The 13,907-nt window shown below is 37.6% G+C and overlaps 1 protein-coding gene across 17 annotated transcripts in view; it reads left to right on the forward strand.

The window, feature by feature from the left end:
• The window catches only part of SETD5 (SET domain containing 5), a 93,048-nt gene that overhangs the window by 11,236 nt on the left and 67,905 nt on the right, over positions 1-13,907 (forward strand). The gene's annotated exons all lie outside the window — the stretch shown is intronic.

A 13,907-nucleotide genomic window follows, 5' to 3' on the forward strand; every position in this document is an offset into this window, starting at 1 on the left:
AGTTTGAGAAGAACAGGCTTAGATCCTTATTTCCTTTATGGTTGTGGAATGGTGATATCACTACTTCATTTAATTTCTGTAATACTCCCCCTCATTAATTATATGGTACCCTAAGATACAGTTTGAATACAAAAAGCAAGATCAGTACTTGGTTTCTTTTTCCCCCCTCTTACTAATTTTCAAAATAATGGGTTGGTAACTTAGCAACGTCTAGAGGTGAGCAATAAAGTGTTGTTATTATTGTGTACTTAAGGTTTTAAACCTGTTTGATATGTTTCAGTCCCTTGGAGTTACTAGTTTTGACATTCAAATGGTCCCACATTTGGCTGTTGGCTTCTAAGTCGTTTTTATTTATTCTCAGTCGTTTCCTGGCTTGTTTTGATTGATTCCTTGCTTTCTAGTATGACAAGATGTTCTAGGATCATTTTGTGTATTTCCCGCCCCAAACCTGGAATTACTCATTTCTGCAAAACTCTGATTTCTTTTAGTGGGAAATGGTACTTAGAGACCATGGTCTGGGTGTTAGGAGTGTTTAGTGCTCTTGGGTTGGACCTTGTTTCTAGACCTTTTCAGTGAACAGAACTAAAAAATGGTTTCTCTCCTTTCCTCTTTTTCTCTTTCCTTTTTTTGTTTTAAAATATCAGTTGTTGGTGTTTGATAACTTCTATTTTGAATTTAGTGGTTCATGATATTTTCATAAGCCTAATCTTTTCCCCATGCCTCAAATCCCAGTTTCCACTAATAACCAATGTAATTACTTTGCTTTGTCCCACGATACACACACAACAGTTTTAGAATGGCAGAACAATATGATTACTGGAAAGTGAGTTTGTTTTGTTTGTTTGTCTTTGCCCTGAGCATATATTCCTCCAAGGATATACAGTCAAATTACAGTGGTTTTTCCATTCTGTTATCTTCCTGTCCCTGTATGTAAGACTTACGAATACAGGTTCATATGAATACTATTTAAAGTGATATTTTGTCGTGGTGCTTCTGTTGTAACACAAAAGCATATAAGTTAGTTTATTTACTAAAACTTATCTGCTTCTAGATTTTTCAGTAACATAACTTTTAGGCCATGGAAAAGGACATAGACTTTTCTGTTCTTCTAGGGTCCCGAATTTCTTGACTTAATATAAACAGTTCAAGATAAGAAACTTCCTTTCTCCAGTAAAAATTCTCTCTCTTGAGTTGTTAGATCATTTTCCATTTGTCCCTGATGATTTCAGATACTTGACCTTGACTACCACATGGGACACTGGAAGTACTTGTAGTACAAAGGTCATCAATTAACATTTTTTCGATAATTCACCCTTAGACCTGAAATTTAGATATTATCTTAGAAAGGATGTCATCTAATTTTTAGCTTTGTCATTTAAAAGTCAAATTATTTGATTTTATAAGTTTTAAATTAAAAATCAAATTGTTGAAAATCTTAAACCTGTTAAATATTAAATCTGTCTTATCCTTTCTAATTATAATACCTAAAAAGAAAAAAGTTACAGCATCATTTCAGCAATCTTATGTCACATTCTAATATATTTATTTTGTATGCTAAAAAATATTAAATCAAGATATGCCAAATGGTGAAGTGATAGTGGTTAAAGGTGTGAGGGTTCTGAAATTGGATAGACCTTGGGTCAGGTTCTAGTTTGGGGGTTTCCTTGCTCTGGCCTTGGACAAGTTTCTCAGCTTAGTGAGTGTAAGTCTTTGGCTACATAGGGATAGTGCCTTTCTCATGAAGTTGTGGGCGTTACATGAGCTGATGCATACAAAGTGATTGAGGACACAGTGGCTTTTAGAAAATAAGCATTCTCCAGATGTTAGCTTTTATTTTGGAATTCGTTATTGTTATGAATATTTGATCAATTCTCTAAACTCTGTCTGCATCTTAGGATAAGTAATGCTTACATGCTGTAAATATAGCATCTGATTTTCACAACTTCACTTGGTTATATGAAAAGAACCAACTGTTAACAGAGGAATAATTGGTGTCTAGCTAAAATTTGAGACTTCTGACTTTACAAAGGTACCAGTGCTTGCTATATAAATATAATTACATTAAATATCTTAATAGAGAAGGGAGTTTTGGGTGTGGTTTTTTTTTTTCTTTTTTTTTTGGTTTTGGCTACATTGGGTCTTCGTTGCTGTGCGCGGGCTTTCTCTAGTTGTGGTGAGCGAGGGCTACTCTTTGTTGCAGTGCGTGACTTCTCGTTGTGGTGGCTTCTCTTGATGTGGAGCACGGGCTCTAGGCGCATGGGCTTCAGTAGTTGCAGCACGCCGGCTCAGTAGTTGTGGCACGTGGGCTTAGTTGCTCTGCATCATGTGGGATCTTCCTGGACCAGGGATCAAACCCTTGTCCCCTGAATTGGCAGGCGGATTCTCAACCACTGTGCCGCCAGGGAAGTCCAGAGAAGGGAGCTTTAAGGAAACAAAACTTATTTTCAGAATCCAAGGTCCTTTTCAGACATCATTAGAAGCGGCTCTAGGGCTTCTACTGACCAGAGTGAAAGGAATTTTTTAACTCTGGAATTCTAAGATATATCAGCCTTTTAAGAGCCTTCAGGTAAAGCTATGTAAGTCCAGGTTGCTCATCAGGTCAGGTGTTTTTGTTTTGTGTTTTGTTTTGTTTTTAAGCTTTATTGAGGTATAATTGACAAGCAAAATTGTGATATATTTATAGCATACAGCATGATTGTTTGATATACACATATGTTGTGAAAGGATTCCAGCAATTAAGTTAATTAACATTCATCCATCACATGTTTACCTTTTTGTGTGTGAGGGAACCTATAAATTCTAATCTCTCAGCACGTTTCAGTTTTCCAATATGTGTTATACATTAGATCCTCAGAACTTAGACACCCTTTTCACTGAAAGTTCATACGCTTTTACTAACCTCTTCCCATTTCTCTTACACTCCGACTCCTGGCAACCACCATTCTACAGTCTTTTTCTATGGGTTTTTGCTTTGTTTGTTTTTTACCAATTCCTGTATAAGTGGTGATACCGTGCAACATATGTCTTTCTCTGTCTGACTTCTCTTAGCATAACACCCCCCAGGTTCATCCATGTTGTCACAAATGGTAGGATTCCCTTCTTTTTTATGAATAATGTTCTATTGTAGGTAGGTAAACAGCTAGATAGATAGGTAGATATCACATTTTCTTAATCCATTCATCCTTCAGCAGACACTTAGGTTGTTTACATAACTTAGCTATTGTAAATAATGCTGTAGTGAACATGGGAGTACAGATAGCTCTTCAAGATGTGATTTTGTTTCCTTTGGATATATACCCAGAAATGAGATTGCTAGATCAAATGGTAGTTCTACTTTTAATTTCTTGAAGACCTCCAGACTGTTTCCCATAGTGGCTGCACTGATTTACATTCCCACCAACAGTGCACAAGGGTTCCCTTTCTTCCACATCTTCATCAGTATTTGTTATCTCTTGTCTTTTTGATAATAGTCATCCTGACAGGTGTGAGGTGATGTCTTATTGTGGTTTTGATTTGCATTTCCCTGATGATTGGTGGTGTTGACCTTTTCAAGGATCCGTTGGGCATTTTTATGTCTTCTTTGGGAAAATATCTATTCAGGTCCTTCGCCCTTTTTTTAATTGGGTTTTTTTTTTTGTTCTTTTCCTTTTTTGGCTATTGAGTTGTATGTGTTCCTTAAATGTTTTTGACGTTAACCCTTTATCAACTCTGTGGTTTGCAGATAATTTCTCCCATTCCATATTATGTTTTCTTTTCATTGATGGTTTCTTTTGCTCTGCAGAAACTTTTAGTTTGTTGTAGTCTCACTTGTTTATTTTTGCTTTGGTTGTCCTGGCGTTTGGTGTTAAATCAAAAAAAATCATTGGCAATAAAGAAGATGTGATACATATATACAATGGAATGTTACTCAGCCATAAAAAGGAACAAAATAATACCATTTGCAGTGACGTGGATGGACCTAGAGATTGTCATACAGAGTGAAGCAAGTCAGAAAGAGAAAGACAAATATCATATAATATCGCTTATATGTGGAATCTAGAAAAATAATTCAGATGAACTTACTTGCAAAGCATTAGTAGAGTCACAGAAGTAGAAAACAAACTATGGTTACCAAGGGGGGAGGGGTGGTATGAATTGGGAGATTGGGATTGACATATATACATTACTATATATAAAATAGATGACTAATGAGAATCTACTGTATAGCACAGGGAACTCAGTGCTCTCTGGTGACCTAAACGGGAAGGAAATCTAAAAAAAGAGTGGTTATGTATATATGTATAACTGATTCACTTTGTTGTACACCAGAAACCAACACAACATTGTACAGCAACTGTACTCTAATAAAAATTAATTTTTAAGAAAATAATTAGCGGGAGTTCCCTGGTGGCGCAGTGGTTAAGAATCCGCCTGCCAGTGCAGGGGACACGGGTTTGAGCCCTGGTCCGGGAAGATCCCACATGCTGCAGAGCAACTAAGCCCGTGCGCCACAACTACTGAGCCTGTGCTCTTAGCCCACAAGCCACAACTACTGAGCCTGCGTGCCACAACTACTGAAGCCCACACGCATAGAGCCCTGCTCCGCAACAAGAGAAGCCACTGCAGTAAGAAGCCCATGCACCGCAATGAAGAGTAGCTTCTGCTTGCCAAAACTAGGGAAAGCCTGCACGCGGCAACGAAGACCCAATGCAGCCCTAAGTAAATAAATAAATATATTTAAAAAAAGAAATCATTGGCAACATCAGTGTCAAGGACCTTATCTCCTATGTTTTCTTCTAGGAGTTGCTTGGTTTCAGGTCTCACATTCATGTCTTTTTAATAGATTTCGAGTTGATTTTTCTGTGTGATATAAGATAGGCGTCCAGTTGCATTCTTTTGCATGTGGATATTCAGTTTTCCTGGCACCATTTATGGTAAAGAGAGATTATCCTTTCCCCATTGTGTATTCTTTTTTATATATATGAATGAAATTTTAATTACATTATATTTTAATTATACGCAAATTAAAAAAGCCACTTTTAGTTTCTTGTACAACCTCCATTATTTACAGAAAATGTCAGAGGAAACACTAAAATGCTATTGTATAAATTTACATTTTAAAATTCAATTCAGATTTACAACAAACTGATTTATATAAAGAGTTAAATTTTTTAAGAAAAATTACTCCATCAGAATTATCAGCTGTAGAAGTACTGTGATTTATATTTTGAAATAATTTATCGGAAATTTATCCCACCCCATCCCTTTCCCCTTTGATAACCATAAGTTTGTTTTCTATGTCTGTTTCTGTTTTGTAAATGAGTTCTTTTGTGTTATTTTTTAGATTCCACATATAAGTGATACCATACAATTTTGTCTTTGTGTGGCTTCACTTAGTATGATAATCTCTAGGTCCATCCTTTTCCTGCAAAGGGCAGTATTTCATTCTCTTTTTATGGCTGAGTAATACTTCATTGTGTGTATGTACCACATCTTCTTTATCCATTTATCTGTTTATGGACACTTAGGTTGCTTACAGTGCTGTCATGGCCTATAAAATACTCTTAACAGCTCTAGTAACAGAAAGATGCTTCTCAAAATTAAAGAATATCCAAAGAAGTCCTAATTCATAGCTTTTGCTGAATTTCTCCCCATTGTATATTCTTGATACCTTTGTTGAAAATTAGTTTACCGTATATGCATGGGTTTATTTCTGGGCTCTTCAGCCTGTTCCATTGATATATGTGTCTGTTTTTATGACAACACCATACTGAGTTTTTGTAATATAGTTTGAAATCAGGAAATATGATGCTTCAGATTTGTTTTTCCTTCTCAAGATTGCTTTGGCTATTCAGCGAAAATGCCATTGGAATTTTGATAGGGATTGCTTTGAATCTGTAGATCACTTCGGATAGTATGGACATTTTAGCAGTATTCTTCCAGTTGATGAGCTCGAGCTGTCTTTCCATTCGTTTGTGTCTTTGATTTGTTTCATCAGTGTTTTACAGTTTTCAGTGCACAGATCTTTCACTTGGTTGGATTTATTCCTAATTATTTTATGCTTTTTGATGTTGTTGTAAATAGGATTGTTTTCTTAATTTCTCATTCCTGTAGTTTGTTGTTAGTGATTTTTTTATATATTGATTTTATATCCTGTCACTTTGCTGAATTTGTTTTTTGTTGTTGTTGTTTTGGGGTTTTGTTGCTGTGTTGGGTCTTCGTTGCTGCGCATGGGCTTTCTGTAGTTGCAGCGAGCAGGGGCTACTCTTTGTTGCAGCGCGTTGGCCTCTAACTGCAGTGGCTTCTCTTATTGCGGAGTATGGGCTGTAGACTCATGGGCTTCAGTGGTTGCAGCGTGCGGGCTTCAGTAGTTGTGGCGCGTGGGCTCAGTAGTGGCAGACGGGCTTAGTTGCTCCACGGCATGTGGGATCTTCCTGGACCAGGGATCAAACCCATGTCCCCTGCAGTGGCAAGCGGATTCTTAAGCACTGCACCACCAGGGAATTCCTTGAATTTGTTTATTCTAAACATTTTGGGGGGAATTTTTAGGGTTTGCTAGTTATAATACCATGGCATCTGCAGACAGAGATGATTTTATTTCTGATTTGGATGCCTTTTCTTTTTTTTCTTTTTTTCCTTTTTCTTGTTTAATTGCTCTGGTTAGTACTTCCACTACTGTTTTGAATAATAGTGGTAAGAGTGGAAATCTTTGTCTTGTTCCTGATCTTAAAAGCTTTCAACTTTTCACCATTGAGTATGATGTTAGCTGTGGGTTGTCATATATGGCCTTTATTATGTTGAGGTACACTCCATCTGTACCCAATTCATTGAGAGTTTTTATCATGAAAGGATGGTGGAATTTGTAAAATGCTTTTTCTGCATCTATTGAGATGATCATATGGTTTTTAATGTGTATAACATTGATTGATTTGGGTAGTTGAACCATCCTTGCATCCCAGGAATAAAACCCATTTGATCATGGTATATGATCCTTTCAGTGTACTGTTGAATTGAGTTTGCTAATATTTTGTTGAGGATTTTTGCATGTATGTTAATCAGGGTTATTGACCTGTAGTTTTCTTTTCTTGTAGTATTAATATCTGGCTTTGATATCAGGGTAAAATGAGTTTTGAAGTGTTCCGTCTTTAATTTTTTTGGAAGGTTTTTGTTTGTTTGTTTTAGTACTTTGGGATTAGAGTGAGATTGAGGAGTGCTAAAGTGAATTCAGATTGGATGACAATCCTTTAGATATAGGAATGGGAGTTCTAGGAAAGGACAAAATGGTGGTTTGAGTTATCTTCCCCCCAAAAGGGGAGGGGGCTAAATTGGGAGATTGGGATTGACATACACACACTACTATGTATAAAATAGATAATTAATAAGGACCTACTGTATGTAGCACAGGGAACTCTACTCAATACTCTGTAATAACCTATATGGGAAAAGAATCTTAAAAAGTGGATATATGTAAATATATGTATAACTGATTCACTTTGCTGTACAGCAGAGATTAATACAACATTGTAAATCAACTATATTCCAATGAAAATTTTAAAAATAAAGTTATCTTCCCTCCAAAACAAAACAGGAACTGAAATGCACGCTTTTTTTTTTTTTTTTTTTTAAAGAATCTGTCTTTTAGAGATACATGCTGAAATATTTATGGACGAAATGATATGTTCCTGGTGTTTGCTTTAGAATGGAGGAGAGGTAAAAGATGGAACAAGATTGACTGTGAGTTGGTAATTGTTGAAAGATGATACATAAATGGAGTTTCTTCTAAAAGTTTACTTTTATTACTTGTTTGAAATGTTTCACAATAAAACATTTTAAAGGATAAAATAAAGGTGTCTATCAAATTGGCTGTTTTGAGTCTTGTTAAAGCAGATAGTAACATACTCAGATGTTTCAGTCTTTCCCCATTGGTGCTACTTGCTTTCTGAGCCCAGTTCCTTTTGTGACTGTCACATGATACTTCCAGTCAATGGAAAAACAGAGTGGCTACGCAGATATGACTTTGTAGTAAAAGGAAACTAATATTTTTTAAAAGTCTGTATAGAATTCTGGAGAGCCTTCCTGAGAGGAATTGGACAGGATTGAGGAAGCAAGTGGCTAAATTAACAGTATATTCAGTATATATTAGATTTCATTTTATGAGCTGGTTGAATTTCTGAAAAAGTATCTTATAAATACCACATCAATGCCAAACAGTTCAGATTTCTCTAAGAAAATTAATAGGGTATTTGACTAAGAGTGCAGATTATTCTGTGACTGTTAGCAAGTTTTAACGTTAGTAGACTTGGCAAGTTATTAACAAAACTCAAACTGTAGGTTCCTTTCTTCCACTAAATACTATTGCCTTGGAAGCAGGAAAGTGGTTCCTATTTGCCTTTTGACCTCTATTTACTTCTGTAATATTGTAACCCTGCATACCAAAAGTAGGTACCTGCAGTGTGCTAAGTATCTTGCTAAGTTCTCAATGTTATGTTACTTAATTCCCAAAGTAGTGCTATAGGAATGGCTTACAGATGAACAAACTGAATCAGAGTGATCGCACAACTAGTAATAAGGTGAGTCAACCCTGTATGATTCCAGGATCTTTTCATTATACTGTATTATGTTATTTAAAGAAGACTCCACCAACATAATCTGCACTTTCCTCTCCTCCTGACTTTGGATGTTGCCATCCATCTGTAGTTTTTCCCCTTTTTCCTCTAGGATTCTTTGCCTCAAATTGGATAGCGGTCCTGGATCTGGATAAAGAGAGGAAATTGATGAGGTTTTATTGGACTTTGTCCCCTACTGGACATATTGTAAATTCTGACTTCGAGGGTATTTACCATTCAGTCAGTTACCGGCTTCCATTATTCCAGACTGCCTGCGTTTCAGGAATGGGTATAGATCAGAGGCCTAGGAATCCCTAGAATTTTTCCCTGAGTTTTGTCTCTACATTTTTCTGAGGTAATGTTTCATAATCTTCTTAAGATTATCACAGAAATCTGTGTTTACTCTTCAAAAAGGTTAAGAACTATAGGCATCCTATGATTTGGTTCCTAAGAGAGCAGCTTGACTCAGTTGATTTCTTCTTCAGCCTGAAGAGGTGCCCCCCTTTGACCTATTGGGCCAAGCAGCAAACCACCACAGAGTCCACCCGTGAACGTACTTGTTTTCTTATAAAGAAATAATCTGTGAATTCTTGTAGTTTTGAAATTTTAAATAATTTTGCTACTAGAAATCAAAACCTACTTGTATCAAATTGGCACAGATGCACACTCAGTTGTGCTTGATAAATCAATTTTTTCCCAAAGAAAATACCTTTTAAAAAGGAAGTAAAGGACTTCCCTGGTGGCGCAGTGGTTAAGAATCCACCTGCCAATGCAGGGGACACGGGTTCAATCCCCGGTCCGGGAAGATCCCACCTGCCATGGAGCAACTAAGCCCGTGAGCCACAACTACTGAGTCTGCACTCTAGAGCCCATGAGCCACAACTACTGAGCTTGCGCACCTAGGGCTGGTGCTCCACAACTAGAGAAAGCCCGCACACAGCAACGAAGACCCAGTGCAGCCCAAAATTAAAAATTAAAGAAAAAAAAAAGGAAGTAAAAAAGGGAGGCATTAATAATAGGTCTAGAAGTCTGCTAAGACTTCTAAAAGGAATTTAAATTTTTGTAGAATAAGGAATGGTATCAAGCTGCTCCCAAACATTTATCTTTAAAACTTATTTTGGCTTGTAAATAAGGATTTTGTTTGAACTGTAATAGACTGATAGCCAAATAAACATTTGTTGTAGGTACCCCTCAAAGAAAATTTTAGGCCAATATTGTTTCCTTTGAACAGTACACTAATGTAGAGTTGGTAGGAATTTAATGAGTATGTATGCTCAAATAATAGCTAAGAGGTGTTAAGTTAGAAATCTGCTAGAAAAACTGTAACAAGGTAGTTATACCCCGGATTTTTTTTTTTTTTTTTTTTTTTTTTTTTTTTTTTTTTTGCGGGACTTGGGCCTCTCACCGCTGCGGCCTCTCCCGCTGCGGAGCACAGGCTCCGGATGCGCAGGCTCAGTGGCCATGGCTCACGGGCCCAGCCGCTCCACAGCATGCGGGATCCTCCCGGACCGGGGCACTAACCCGCGTCCCCCGCATCGGCAGGCGGACCCTCAACCACTGCGCCACCAGGGAAGCGCCCCCAGATAAATTTTTAATATAAATACCAAGGCAAATGGAGAGGCTGCGTCGTGGGCTTCCTTCTTGCTTTCATGTACAGATGGGGGAAGAGTTGGAGTTTAAAACATGAAACACAAACTTAAGTCTTAGTGGATTCTTAAGAAATCCTAAGTTCATTGAAGAGCCAAGGGTCATGTAATTTTTTTCACAATTCAGGGTTGAATGTAAAGACATCTTTGCTTTAACAGGGGGCTTTATGGTGGTTTGGCCCAAGAGGTCAAAGAAAGGCACCTTCTTAGGCAGGGATTTTGTTTGTTTCCCTTTTTTTTGTCACTTTTAGTAAGTATCATCTGATACATTTATCATAGTATAAATTGTTTAGTCCTGTCGTGGCTAAATGTTAATAGATAATGGTCCTTAAGGGCATAAATGAAAGGCTCTTGTGCAGAAATATTGTCAGTTCTCCATAATTATTATTATTATTATTATTATTATTATTTTTGCGGTACGCGGGCCTCTCACTGTTGTGGCGGAGCACAGGCTCCGGGCGCGCAGGCTCAGCAGCCATGGCTCACGGGCCCAGCCGCTCCGCGGAATGTGGGATCTTCCTGGACTGGGGCACGAACCCGTGTCCCCTGCATTGGCAGGTGGACTCTCAACCACTGCGCCACCAGGGAAGCCCCATAGTTATTATTCTTGGGCACTGGTGCTTTGTGGGCCAGGAGCCCCAATTGCAAAGGATCTAATGTGTTGACAAATGCAGGGGTTTTTGTTTTTGTTTTTTGTTTTTTGTTTTTTACTGTACTTTCCTAGTCAGCAGATAATCTTCTTTGCCCTTTTTTTGAGGCTAAAATTCTGAGAGATCAAGGTGTCGGCAGGGGTGGTTTCTCCTGAGGCCTCTCTCCTTGGCTTGCAGATGGTCAGTCTCTTGCCTCTTCGTATGGTCCTTCCTCTGTGTGTGCATGTCCCTGGTGTGTTTTGTGTGTCCAGATTTTCTCTTGTAAGGACACCAGTTATGTTGGATTAGGGCCCACCTTAATGGTCTTATTTTTTTTAATTTTTTTTTGAGGTTTAATTGACATTAGTTTCAGGTGTACAACATAATGATTTCATAATGATTTGTATATGTTGTGAAATGATCACCATAATAAGTCTAGCTAACATCCCTCACCTTAGTTACAACTTTTTTTCTTGTGATGAGAACTTTTAAGATCTACTCTCTTAGCAACTTTCAAATGTGCAATACAGTATTAACTAGTCACCATGCTACAGATTATACCCCCATGATTTATTTATTTTACAACTGGAAGTTTCTACCTTTGACCCCCTATAGCCATTTCTTCCACCCCCCAAAATTTTTGCAGTTTTAAAAGCTATCCTCATACCCAAAAAGATTGGGAACCACTGCTCTGAAGTTATTAGTGGTGGTCTACAAGAGATTTGTCAAAATCTAGGGCATAGGCTTTTTTTTTTTTTTTTTAAGTCTTAGTTTTTATACTGGTTACCAGGCACTGGAAAAGGAAATACCATATTCAAAAACAGTAATGTTGAGCATTTAGAAATATTTTACTTAGGAAAAAATAAGTTTATACATAGAAAATGTTTTAACAAAAAAGAAAAATAGAAGCTAAATCCTAAGATGCTTTATGTTTTACTCCACTTTGTTCAGTGGTAGAATTGTGGGCTTTGCTTAGGGTCAGACTCTGACAGGACAGGAAAAGCAACAGAGATGATTGAAAGAGACAATAAAATAACTGGGAAATTTTAACGTAGTATATGGTTGTGATTATATTTTGCATGAGAATTTGGAGCAACTTTACTGTACCAGTTGTATTCATTAAAAAGTACTGTTTTGTCCGTGTCCTGGGGCTAGTTTATTGTTAAGTATTAATTAATGAATGAGAATTTTGGCCCAAATACAGCTGAAGGGTTTACTGAAACTGAATTATGAGGGTTTTTATTTTTATTGGCTACGCCACGCAGCTTGTGGGATCTAAGTTCCCCAACCAGGGATTGAACCCAAGCCCTCAGCAGTGAAAACGCAGAGCCCTAACCACTGTACCGCCAGGGAATTCTCTGTATCAAGGTTTTTAAATTATTTTCATATTAAGATCTCCAGAGAATAATTTTACAATCCATAAGTTAAATATTTTTGATGTTTTTCATGATGAGAACTCTTACAAGTTTCTGCATCTCATAACAAATGACTAGCTAGTTGGTCCAGAGATGTTCATCCTCTTGGACTTCTAGGGAAATGATGTACTTACCATTCCAAAGATTTCATTTTACCCAGTAAGCTACTATATGAGTAAATGTAGGCTAGTTTTTGGCTTAGGTAAAACAATGTACATCAGTGTTTCTTTGAGTTGATCATTGTCTTACATCACTGTTACTTTTTAAATTACAAATTATCCTGAGTTTAGTTTTATTGTTATCAGTATAGCTTATGGAGGGTAGTTTGATAATAGAATGTGTTGGTATATATTTGCATTGGCATTGATTTGGGCCTATTTTCCACTAACTGGATCTTAAGATATCTTTGCTTTGTGGTTTATATAGGTATCAGCTATATATATTCCCAAATGTTTCTGTTCTGTGACACTCACCATTATTAGTGAGTTTTTTGGCTGGAAAGTATGCTTCCATTGAGTATGAGAGCTTTTTTAACCCTAAGTTAGTCATCAGCCTAAGGTTCTAGTACTCTTAAGAAACTGCTCATTAAAAAGAACAGCTGGCTAGCACCTCAGATATGATCCATTGCTAGTGTGATGTTACAGTCCTTATCTTTTCTTTTTTTTGACTCAAAACCAATTTTTTTTTCTTTTCTAACATCTTTATTGGAGTATAATTGCTTTACAATGGTGTGTTAGTTTCTGCTTTATAACAGAGTGAATCAGCTGTACATATACATATATCCCCATATCTCTTGCATCTCCCTCCCTCCCACCCTCCCTATCCCACCCCTCTAGGTGGTCACAGTCCTCTATAATGCATTGGTTTATCACACTTAACTGCTTCCAGGTGTTTCTTCTGTGTTTTATCCATTTTTACTTATTGACACATAGCATATACAAATAAGAATGCTATGTCAGAGATGTGGGTCGTGTGTATGCTTGTACTTAAATTAACTCTGCTATAAGGAAAAATTTGCATTCCCAAGAACACAAGAAATTTTGTTATCAACAAACTCAGATAAAAAAATTGCTTACTGGGACTTCCCTGGCAGTCCAGTGGTTAAGACTTTGCCTTCCAATGCAGTGGGTGCAGGTTTGATCCCTGGTGGGGGAGCTAAGATCCCACATTCCTCAGGGCCAGAAAACCAAAACAGAAGCAATATTGTAACAAACTCAATAAAGACTTTAAAAATGGTCCATATCAGGGCTTCCCTGGGGGCTCAGTGGTTAAGAATCCACCTGCCGATGCAGGGGACATGGGTTCAAGCCCTGGTCTGGGAAGATCCCACATACCGCGGAGCAACTAGGCCCTTGCCCCACAACTACTGAGCTTGCGTGTCTGGAGCTTGTGCTCCGCAACGAGAGGCCGCGGCAGTGAGAGGTCCGCGCACCGCAATGAAGAGTGGCCCCTGCTCGCCTCAACTAGAGAAAGCCCACACACAGAAATGAAGATCCAACACAGTCAAAAATAAATAAATAAATAAAAATTAAAAATATAATAATAATTGCTTACTGGGACTTCCCTGGCAGTCCAGTGGTTAAGACTTTGCCTTCCAATGCAGGGGGTGCGGGTTTGATCCCTGGTGGGGGA

Source organism: Delphinus delphis, chromosome 10, assembly GCF_949987515.2.
Source record: "Delphinus delphis chromosome 10, mDelDel1.2, whole genome shotgun sequence".
NCBI classification, from domain to species: Eukaryota; Metazoa; Chordata; class Mammalia; order Artiodactyla; family Delphinidae; genus Delphinus; species Delphinus delphis.